Raw genomic sequence first — 11,669 nt, forward strand, 5'->3', positions numbered from 1 at the left:
ACCATGTTATCTCCTTGAAGTGCTTTCTCTGCTGAAGTTTTTCCCTAAAAGAGATCTATACACCCTGTCTCTCATTCCTCACCCTCTTCTCACTTTAATCTTTTTCAGCCTGGCCTTCTGGCTTCTGTCTTCCCTCCAGTTCTTCCACAATTATCTTTCAAATATCACCACTGACTTCAGATCACCAAGGTGGTTTCTTAGTCCTCATATCCCTTGATTTCTCAATAGCATAGGTTGATAGGGTTACTTATCCCCCTTTGTTGTAAAGATCATATTTAAAGCACTGTCTCAAAAAAGTGCAAACTTAAAATATCAAGTATTTGTAATGCAATTCATTTTAAGTCTCGTCATTCATGCATCAGGTAAATAAGAGCCAGCTCTGCACCAAACACTATTTTTAGGCGCTGGAGACCTAGCAGAGAAAAAGAGATGCAATGTTCCAGTTCTGGATAAATGTATATCTTAATGGTATGAGACAGATGATATATAAATAAAATGAATAAGATAATTTCAGATTATGTGAGGTGCACTAAAGGAAACAGATGGTTCTGTGGTAATATGTTACAAACTGAAAGTAGGAAGTAAGGAGAGGATAACTTTCAAGGTGACGTTTGAACTGACAGCTGCAAGATAAGAAGGATCAAGCAATGTAAAAAAAGGAAAAAAAAACTGGAGGAAGATCTTTCTAGTTCTATAGGTAAACAGGAGTGGGAAGCAGGGCTGAGGGAGGATTAAGAGGGTCACTTACGGTGAATTCCCTGGCAGTCTGTGGTTAGGACTTGGCGCTTTCACTGCCAAGGGGCCTGGGTTCCATCCCTGGTTGGTGAGCTAAGATCAGCAAGACGAGTGGCCAAAAAAAAAAAAAAAAGAGGGGTCACTTATGAGCTATTGTAGTCATTTCATCTGGGGCACAAAAGGAAATAGTGGCTTAAACCAGAGAGGTTGGAGCAAAACTGGAAGACTGTGGGGTCACCGCTGCTGAGAAGTCAAGCTAGATGAGAAGACAGAACTATTCGCTAGATTTCACAAAATAAATGTCAGTGTCGCTGACAAGAGCAGTTTTGGTAGAGTAGCAGCCTCAGAAGCCACACTACAGTGAGCTGAAGTGGAAAGGAGGTTGAGGGAGCACAACTAAATGACTCTTCAAAGAAGAGACCTTCTAATTGCCATACTGATTGAACATTTTTCAGTCAATATCCTATTGGGTATCTCTACTGCATTATACTTGAATGGTTTATTCCTTGAAAACACATGCTTTCTTTCCAGTGATTATTTTTTGGTTTTGTTTTTCTTTTCATTTCTTTCCTTTGTTGTGGTCGTTTTCATTGACCGGGAGTTAAAAAATAACTTTGGAAATCTGATGACAGCTATCCACATACATGCAAATTTCACATATAATTTCAGGGAGTTAATTAATCCTTTGAAGACAGTTAATGGGCCCCAGAGAAGTCCATGGATCACAGATTAAGAACCTCCTATCTTTTTAATTAGCTGGTCTCTTCCTTCGTGGTTTCCTTATTCCTTTAATTGTTCCCTCCTTGATAACTGTCCTTGATTACTGCTCTTCTTGGGCTACATCCTCTCTCAGTGACTACATGTACTTTCTTGATTTTTGTCACTGGGACCATGACACCTATTTTACTTTTTTAAAAAAATTTGTTTTATTGAAGTAAGGTTGATTTACAATGTTACGTTAATTTCTGCTGTACAGCAAAATGATTCAGTTATACATATGCATACATTCTTTTTCATATTCTTTTCCATTATGGTTTATCACAGGATATTTAACATAGTTCCCTGTGCTGTAGGACCTTATTGTTTATCCACTCTCTTTTTTAAAAAGTAAATTTATTCATTTATTTATTTATTTTTGGCTGTGTTGGGTCTTCATTGCTGCACGTGGGGTTATCTTTAGTTGCAGCAAGTGGGGGCTACTCTTCGTTGCGGTGCGCGGGTCTCTCTCTGTGGCGGCTTCTCTTGCTGTGGAGCACAAGGGCTCTAGGTGCGTGGGCTTCAGTAGCTGTGGCACGCAGGCTCAGTAGTTGTGGCTCGTGGGCTCTAGAGCACAGGCTCAGTAGTTGTGGTGCACAGGCTTAGTTGCTCTGTGGCATGTGGGATCTTCCTGGAGCAGGGATCAAACCCGTGTCCCCCGCATTGGCAGGTGGATTCTTAACCACTATGCCACCAGGGAAATCCTGTTTATCCATTCTGTGTATAATAGTTTGCATGTGCTAATCCCAGACTCCCAATCCAGTTCTCCCCCATCCCCCACCTTTGGCAACCACAAGTCTGTTCTCTATGTCTGTGAATCTGTTTTGTACAGAAGTTCATTTGTGTCATTTTATATTCCACATATAAGTGATATCATATGGTATTTGTCTTTCTCTTTCTGATTTACTTCACTTAGTATGATAGTCTCTAGGTCCATTCATGTTGCTGCAAATCCATGTTTCATTCTTTTTATGGCTGAGTAGTATTCCATTGTGTATATATACCATATCTTATTTGTTCATTCATCTGTCAATTGACACTTAGGTTGCTTCCATGTCTTGGCTATTGTAAATAGTGCTGCTATGAGCATTGGGTGCATGTATCTTTTTTGTTTGTTTTTGGTTTTTTTGGCTGCACTGCATGGCTTACGGGATCTTAGTTCCCTGACCACGGATTGAACCTGGGCCAAGGCAGTGAAAGTGCTGAGTCTTAACCACTGTTTGCCAGGGAATTCCCAACTATTTTTAGTTTTTTGAGGAACCTCCATACTGTTCTCCATAGTGGCTGCACCAATTTACATTCCCACCAACAGTGCAGGAGGGTTCCCCTTTCTCCACACCCTCTCCAGCATTTGTTATTTGTAGACTTTAATGATGGCCATCCTGACTGGTGTGAGGTGGTACCTGACTGTAGTTCTGATTTGCATTTCTCTAACAATTAGAGATGTTGAACATCTTTTCATGTGCCTGCTGGCCATCTCTGTGCATGATGCCTACTTTAGTACACAAGCCCTTTGGAGTTGTAGGGTAACGTAAAAGAAAATCAAGATCAGTTAAACCCATTCAATTTCCGGAGATTTATTTGATTTCACAGTGTCTTACTGGACACCATAGGAGTTGAGGCTATGAATAATTGTTCATAAGGACATCCTGAAAAAGATTTATATAAGAAAAAAAATCAAAAGCTAATTCTTTTATTGTAACATTTTACAGTCTTCTTCCTATCTGTCCTCCTCACAGCTCCATCCCAAGGAGAAGTCAGCCTGCCACGGGGGACTTCACAGTGGCAGAGGTTTATCATACCAAGTTCTCTCCAGCCTGCTTCTAAGGAACTTTTGGTACCTTCTGACGTGCAACTTTTCATCTTGGCATGTGGTTGTGAAGGTTAATTTTATGTGTCAACTTGGCTAGGCCATTGTACCCAGAGACTTGGTCAACACCAGTCTCAGTGTTGCTGTGAAGGTATGTTTTAGATGAGATCAACATTTAAATCAGCAGACTTTGAGTCAAGCAGATTGCCCTCCATTATGTGGGTAAGCCTCACCCAACTGGCTGAAGGCCTTAAGTGACAAAGACTAAGACCCCCCAAGGAGGAGAGAATTCTGTTTTTCCTGAAACACATGGCCATGCAACATGGGGATAATATCAAAAATGTTCTTTTCATGAAGTAGAAGTGCGGGATGACTGTTAGGAAGATAAACAACAACAGCGGCCATAGATTCCATTCCATATCCCCTCAGATCTCTCCAGTGACACTACTTACAGATTGTGGTTTGTCTTATTTTGTTTTAAGGTGTTCTCTGTTTTTTCTGTTCCCTCTAATTTGTGTTTTTCTATATTTTTCTTGTTTCATTTTGGTTTTGCTTCTTTTTTTTTTTACCTTGGTCTTTCTCTGTCATACTGCAGGTATTCTATAAATGTGTGGGAGTTTCTGGTTGTCCATTTGTGTTTCAGACAGAATGAGGCATGAGAAATGCTAAATGGGAGCTAATGGGAGCTCAGCTTATGCAAGCAGGGCTGGCTGGCTGACTGGTAAGTTTCAGTGTCATGTGATTGGGAAGGGAGCAGCCATGATGCTCCAGGAAGGCTCCCTGATGCCAGAACAGAAGAATGTAGCTCTTTGACACCAATACCTTTCCTATTTGCTCAAATTCTTCCCAGAAACTCACTTCTACTTCTCTAAAAAGACGTCTTACTCTTCTGCTTGAGGATAAAATATCTGGCAGTGATGATTTAGTTTGCCCATTGGGGTGTAAGAAAGAGGTAGCGTAGGGAGATGTACCCTTCCATTTACAGACTATCAATTAATTTGTTTTCATCCACATTTATCTCTCCAGTCCTTTGTTGACAAGTAGAGAACTGTTCCAGTTAGTTTCCTATTACCACAAACTTAGTGGCTTAAACAACATATATTTATTATATAGAGTTCTGTAGAAGTCCAACACTTCTCAAGGTATCAGCAGGGCTGTGTTCCCTTCTGGAGACTCCAGGGCAGAATCTGTTTCCTTGTCTTTGTAGTTTCTAGAAGCCACCTGCATTCTGTGGCTTGTGGTCCCCTTCCTCCGTGTTTAAAGGCAGAAACGGTGGGTTGAGTCCTTCTCATCACACCACTCTGACTTTGGTTCCAATGTCACATCTCATTCTGACTCTCCCCTTCTGCCTCCTTCTCCTTTGAGGAAGCTTGTAGTTACAGGTGGGTCCACCTGGATAATGCAGGATAATCTCCCTATTCTGAGATCATCAATGAGCAACCATAATTTCTCTTCACCCTTAATTCCCCTTTCTCATGTAATCTAATCTGTTCACCAGCTCCGAGGATGAGGACGTGGGCATCGCTGGGGCTCCATTATTCTGCCAAGTACTTTCAGTTCTCCTGAGCCTGCTGGGTCCCGTTTCAGCCACAGCCCCTTCTCTACATAGCCTTAGCTCTGGCCATATCCCCACTGCTTACATCAATCAGTAGTCTTTCTGCTTTCTGTATTCCAGACACTTTTTGGAATTTCTCATCCACTAACAAAGCCCTTCCAATTCTCAAGGTTATTTTGATATTTTAGCCTTTTTATTCTTTTTCTTTCCTTTTAGTATTCTCTCAAGAGGTAGAAAAGATAAACACGTACTCAGTCCAGCATCTTGAAAGGACGAATGTTCTTTTTTCACTCCCTTCCTGCAGGGCTAGCAGAAAATTTAATCTCAGTCAGTGTTAGGGCCTCCTTACCTCTCAACTGCAGGCATCAGACTCCATTGGCAGGTTTATTATTGAAGCCAACAGTGATCCCTCAAAGCCTGGCACTTTTCTGCTTCCCTGTCCCAGGAAGAGAACGGGAAGGTTACTGTCTAGTCCATCCTCCATGAAGTCTTGCTCACCTCCTGCAGTACTACCAACAGCCATGGGAACTTCTGGCTTTTGTTCCCTTCCCAGGAATCTCTCCTCTTTCCTCTGTTCTGTTTGCCCTTAAAGTCACTGCTCCTTTTCTCTGTGTCTCCCTTCCAGTACACCTAGCCTGATCTCTTCAACAGGCTCAGGTTGTAGGAAAATTAATTCAGAAAGGAAGTGTTTTACAAGAGCCTTCTTTTAGCTTTATCATCATAATACTTCCCTGAGGCAAGAAAGTACAAAATGGAATGGGTACATTTCTGTAACTAAAGATGGAAAAAACAGAGGGAAAAGAACATGAATATCTAAAAATTATCTTGCTACTATATATTGTACGTATAGTATACAGATAGTTTTGCTGCATTAAGTCACTGAACTGTGACTTAATCAATTCATATTGATGAACATTTGTTACTTTTTTTCTATTACAAATAATGCTGCAGGGACTTCCTGATGGTTCAGTGGAGATCCCACATGCCTCCCGGCCAAAAAACCAAAACATAAAACAAAAGCAATATTGTAACAAATTCAATAAAGATTTTAAAAATGGTCCACGTCAAAAAAAAATCTTAGAAAAAAACAAATACTGCTGCAATGAATATACTTTTATGTACATTTCTGTACAACTCTTCAAAATGTAAAACAAAGGTACCATATGACTCATCTAGGTATTTAACTTTCTTAGTTGGCTTGGGCTGCTGTAATAAAATACCACAAATCGAGTGGTTTATACAACAGAAATTTATTTGCTTACAGTACTGGAGGCAGGAAGTCCAAGATTAAGGTGCCAGCTGATTGGATTCCTGGTGAGGGCTATCTTCCTGGTTTGCAGGTGGCCACCTTCTTACTGTGTCCTCACATGGTATAAAGAGAGAAAAGGGCTCTCTTGGGTCTTTTTTTTTTTTTTGGCCGCATGGCACGTGGGATCCTAATCCCCCAACCAGGGATTGAACCTGCGCCCCCTGCATTGGAAGCGCAGAGTCTCAACCACTGGACCTCCAGGGAAGTTCCCTTGGGTCTCTTCTTGTAAGGAAATTAATCCTATTGGATCAGATTCCCACCCTTATGACCTCATTTAACCTTAATTACTTCCATAAAGATCCATCTCCAAATACAGAGATACTGGAGGTTGAGGCTTCAACATATAAATTTTGGAGGGACACAAACATTCAGTCCATATTACCCAAGAGAAATGAAAATATATAGCCACAGAAAAACCTGGACACAAATGTCCATAGCAGCATTATTCATAAAAGCCAAAAAGTAGGAACAATCCAAATGTCCATCAACCAATGAATGGATAAACAAAATGTGGTATTTTCATATACTGGACTATTATTCAGACTTAAAAATTATTGAAGTTATGATATAAGTAGTATGGATGAACCTTGAAAACATTATGCTAAGTGAAAGAAGCCAGTCACAAGACCACGTAGTATATGATTCCACTTATATGAAACAACCAGAATAGGCAAGTCTATAAATACAGAGAGTAGCTTAGTGACTGCCTCGGGTGGGGGTTAGGGGTGGAGCGGGGGCAATGGGAGTGAGTGCTAATAGTGATGGTGGTTTCTTTCAGGGGAAGCAAAAATGTTATCAAATTAAGATTGTGGTGATGATTGCATAACCCCATGAATATACTAAAACCCACTGAATTGTATCCTTTAAAAGAATTATGTGGTGTGTGAGTCAATAAAGCTTTCTAAAAAATTATAAATTTCTAAAAAATTTAGAAATTAAATTTCTAAAAAATTATATATAAGTATAAATATATATACATATATATGTGTGTATATATAAGATGAGAAGCAGATTACAGGGAGCTTTGCCTGTGAAGCTAAAGTGTTTGTCCTAAAAGGAAACGATTTATGAATAGAGGCATAAAGTGAAAGCAAATTCATTAAGATTAGTTTGGCAGTTCTGTGCAACATGGGCTGAAGGAAGAGAAGGGATTCCAGTAAAACAAGTTAGGTGACATTAATTATCCATATATGCTATGATGATACTCCAAGGCAGGAGGAAATGATTGGTTTGATCTTTTGTTTGTTGCAGCAGTTACTAGCTAAATGATACTCCTGTCTGAGCCATGATGTAACACAGTAAACTGCAATAAATTCTCCCAACAACTTCTTCATTAAAGCGATAGTCATTGGACTTCCCTGGTGGCCCAGTGGTGAAGACTCCGTGCCTCCAACGCAGGGGACACAGGTTCGATCCCTGGTTGGCGAACTAAGATCCCACAGGCCACGCAGTGTGGCCAAAAAAAGTAAAATGAATAAATTGACAGTCGTAGGTGACTTGTGGTCTCAATAAATTGAAAACTTCTCCCAATATTAATGACATTCTTTTGCTGAACCCTCTCCTGGTTTCCTCTGAACTACCAGGAATTATATTCAACATTCTTCTAAGCCTTATAATAGTGTCTAAAATTATATATTTTATATCTTTAGTGCTAAGTCATTTAGTGAATGCTGTCATTTTATTTTTGTTCTTCTTCGATCCAGAGCTTTACAAACTTAAATTGGCCAGGTTTCAGGATTCAATATATTGAACTTAAAAAAAATTATGCTTTCGTGTCTGTTATCAAACCACAAATGCATTTTCATAAACCATATTAGAAAATCTATTAGTTTGCCTCTTAGGATAGCTACTTTGTTTTGTTTCAAAGGGCTTATCATTATTTGTTTCAATAACCTTCTGCTTCATTTTCAGTTTCCTTTAGTTTAATTGACTTTTTGACTTTATCTGTCAACTTTAATAAATCATTTCTTTCTTGTAAAATATGGACAGCTGTTAGAATATAATTTACTAAAGCTAAATCTTTTTAAATTTTTTACTTTTCAAATATTTAACTATTCTCATTTTGCAATTTCTATTATGTGACTTTACAAGTTTTGGTAAGATTTACAAGTTACTTTTGTAGCTTACCATTAGTACTGCTTTGCCCATTGAGGTCTAAATAGCTTCCGTTATCCACTATACCAATTTTCAATTCTTCAGATATATTTTTCTTTCTGTACAGTAACAAATATAATTCAAAGAAAATAAATGGGTCATTCTCCTAAAGCATAGAGTGCTTTATAAACAACGTGCATGACAAGGCAGGTAGTGCTGCAGATGTTTCCCAGATATATCTCTATGACAAGATGCCCATTAAACATTCTACACAATTAACTTTAACTAATGGGTTAATATGGAAATTTGTATTACTGATTTTTGCTTACTGCACATACTATTATAATCTTTACCAAGAGTATAGTAAAATTATGCCATACAACTGTAAGGTCCAATATAGTCAATCACATAAAAGCTGAGGTTGCATTATTACAAGATTTAATGAAATAACCAAGTAAGTGTGCAGTTAGCCAACCGGAGGTGGTGGGAGGTTGAGAAGCCAAATGCCAGTTGTATTCTGAGTTCATATTATTGTAGGGTTCGTTATCATGAGTCCTTTTCTGTATTCCAGCCACCAAATATCAGCCCTGCATGTATGGCAATAAAGGCTGTTCTAAGTGCCACAGTGAAAATGAAAAGGAAGTGAGAAGGGAAAGTAAGGGACAGATAAGAGATATCTCAAAGGACAAGTCTATAGGACTTAGGAGGACTGGATAGGAGGCAAGGGTAAGAAATAAATCAAAGACACTCCTGGATCACTTTAAGAATGACAATGGTGATAGAAGAGGCAGGGGTAGAAGTGGTTTCATTCCATTATTTGGCTTGGTAAAGGGACAGGGAGGGGAGGTATAAGTTGGTTTTAAATATGATTTCAAGCTGATAACAGAAAACTCAGATGAACAGTTAAAATACAGGACTTCAATATGAGGTCAGGGTTTTGATACAATGGTAATTATGGACAAAACTGAAAGTAAACAGTCTAAGAATGCTTTCAGAAGGGAAAACATTGAGTAAGAATCATTAGGGAAAGAATTAGAGGGAGAAGAACCACATTAACATAAAAGCTAACATTTGAAGTTTATGATATCTTTTCACATACATTATATTTAATGGAACCCTTGAGAGGTGGGAGATTAGTTTCAAGTAGATTTATTCATTCACAAGTATTTATTAAGTGCTACTGAGAAGAGGAGGGTAAGTCACAGTCCTTGCCCTTAATGAGTTTCTAATCCAATGGGAGAAGCAGACATGTAAACAAGAAATTAGGGGCCCTGATTCCAGCACTAATAATACTGTTTAATAATTGGCTACTTACTTCCCAGTCTCCATTTCAAGAAAATCACATAAGGCTAAGAGATAGTGTCTATCACTCTTCTACCTCCAAAGCCTAGCAAAGGATTTAGCTTATAGGCACTCAAGAAGTATTCTAAATGAAATGAATGAAAAACAGAATAGTGTCTCAGCAATGACAAACGTTATTTTCTGGCAGAGTATAACATGTGTGGGGAGAGTAAAATATTAGGAAATATGGTTGAAGTCGTTTGGAGATCAGATTTTGGAAAGCCTTATATACTCTGCCAAGGAATTTACAGGTGGCAGTATTGAGGATTCAGAGAATTTAAAACATGGGAATGACATAATCAGATTTGCGCTTTGGAAAGACAACTTTGGTTGGAGTGTGAAGGATAGACTGGAGTGGGTAGAGATTATAGGAAGGAAGCTGTTTAGTACATTACAATAGACCAGTGCTTTCTAAACTTTTAAACATATTTTAAGTGTGCATTTAGAATGGGAGGCCAACAGTACAGAAGAGCAAAGTGCTCTGACCTGTATTCAAGGTCCTGGCTCTGCTCAGTAAATGCTTGAAGAAGAAAACATAAAACAGTGGTACCTAATAGGTCCTTCACAAATATACATTTTCTTCCCTCTTTCCTTCCTCTCAGTGTACTGATTAAAACAGAGCCAATGGATAAATCTTGAGGATATAAGGCAGGGAATAAAATAAGGCCCTCAAGAGGCAGAAAGAGAGGGAATCAAAAACAGGAGAGCGTGTTTGGTCTAGGGCAGGAGGACAAACAACTTTTCTTGAGATGAAAGGCAGACCTAAAGAAGCATAGGGGAGGAAGGTTAGAAGAATTTACATTTAACAGGAGAAGAATGGAGGAGGAGGGAATGCTAGATTGACAAATCTCATTTATTTTTAATTTTTTTGTACATTTATTTATTTTTGGCTGTGTTGGGTCTTCGTTGCTGCGCACGGGCTTTCTCTAGTTGCAGCGAGCGTGGGCTACTCTTCGTTGCGGTGCGCAGGCTTCTCATTGCAGTGGCTTCTCTTGTTGCGGAGCACGGGCTCTAAGCGCGCGGGCTTCAGTAGCTGTGGCACACGGGCTTAGCTTCTCCGCAGCATGTGGGATCTTCCAGGATCAGGGATTGAACCCGTGTCCCCTGCATTGGCAGGTGGATTCTCAACTGCGCCACCAGGGAAGTGCCTAGATTGACACATTTTAAACCTCCATCAGGATTAGATGAAAAATAAAAGGGCTACTGAGGTTTTAATACATTAATTTGCAATGGCTATAGCAGTTGTGAAAACGTTCCCCAGCAGCACTTAGCAACGTGGGAGGAGCAAAGCACGTGGACCGTTGGATTCACGCAAGATTGGGAACTGGCAGGATGAGAGGGACCTAAAGGAAAGGAGGAAAGTGATCCGAGAAAGCTCTTGAAAGGCTCCCTGAAGTGAACGACTATAGGTTATAGGTTAAGAAGAGAAGGAAGTCAAGTAAGGAAGTTGACAGAGTGGAATAAGAGAAGAGCTGATGTATTTAAAATTTTGCTGAGGTCTGAAAGTCATTTATAGCAACATAACTAGCCTTCATTCTTTTGATTTTGCCAACAAAGAAAATCAGTTTGATTTTCTTCTGTATTAACCATCATGACTATGGTTCAAGTGAAAAGAATAAATTTTTGATGATTTAATACATAACTCTTTTTATAAGTCCCCAATTCAATGCCAAGCATTTCTGTCACTGAAAGGCAAGATAAAAATGACAAAAGAGGACTTCCCTGGTGGCACAGTGGATAAGAATCTGCCTGTCAATGCAGGGAACATGGGTTCAATCCCTGGTCCGGGAAGATCCCACATGCCACCGAGCAACTAAGCCTGTGTGCCACAACTACTGAGCCTGCGCTCTAGAGCCTGCGAGCCACAACTACTGAGCCCACGTGCCACAACTACTGAAGCCCACGTGTGCCTGGAGCCAGAGGCCACTGCAATGAGAAGCCCGCATACTGCAACAAAGAGTAGCCCCCACTCGCTGCAACTAGAGAAAGCCCCCGCGTGCAGCAACAAAGACCCAACATACCCAAAAATAAATTTAAAAAATAAAAAAAATGAGAAAAGAATGAGTAGC

Source organism: Phocoena phocoena, chromosome 16, assembly GCF_963924675.1.
Source record: "Phocoena phocoena chromosome 16, mPhoPho1.1, whole genome shotgun sequence".
In the NCBI taxonomy this organism is placed as follows: Eukaryota; Metazoa; Chordata; class Mammalia; order Artiodactyla; family Phocoenidae; genus Phocoena; species Phocoena phocoena.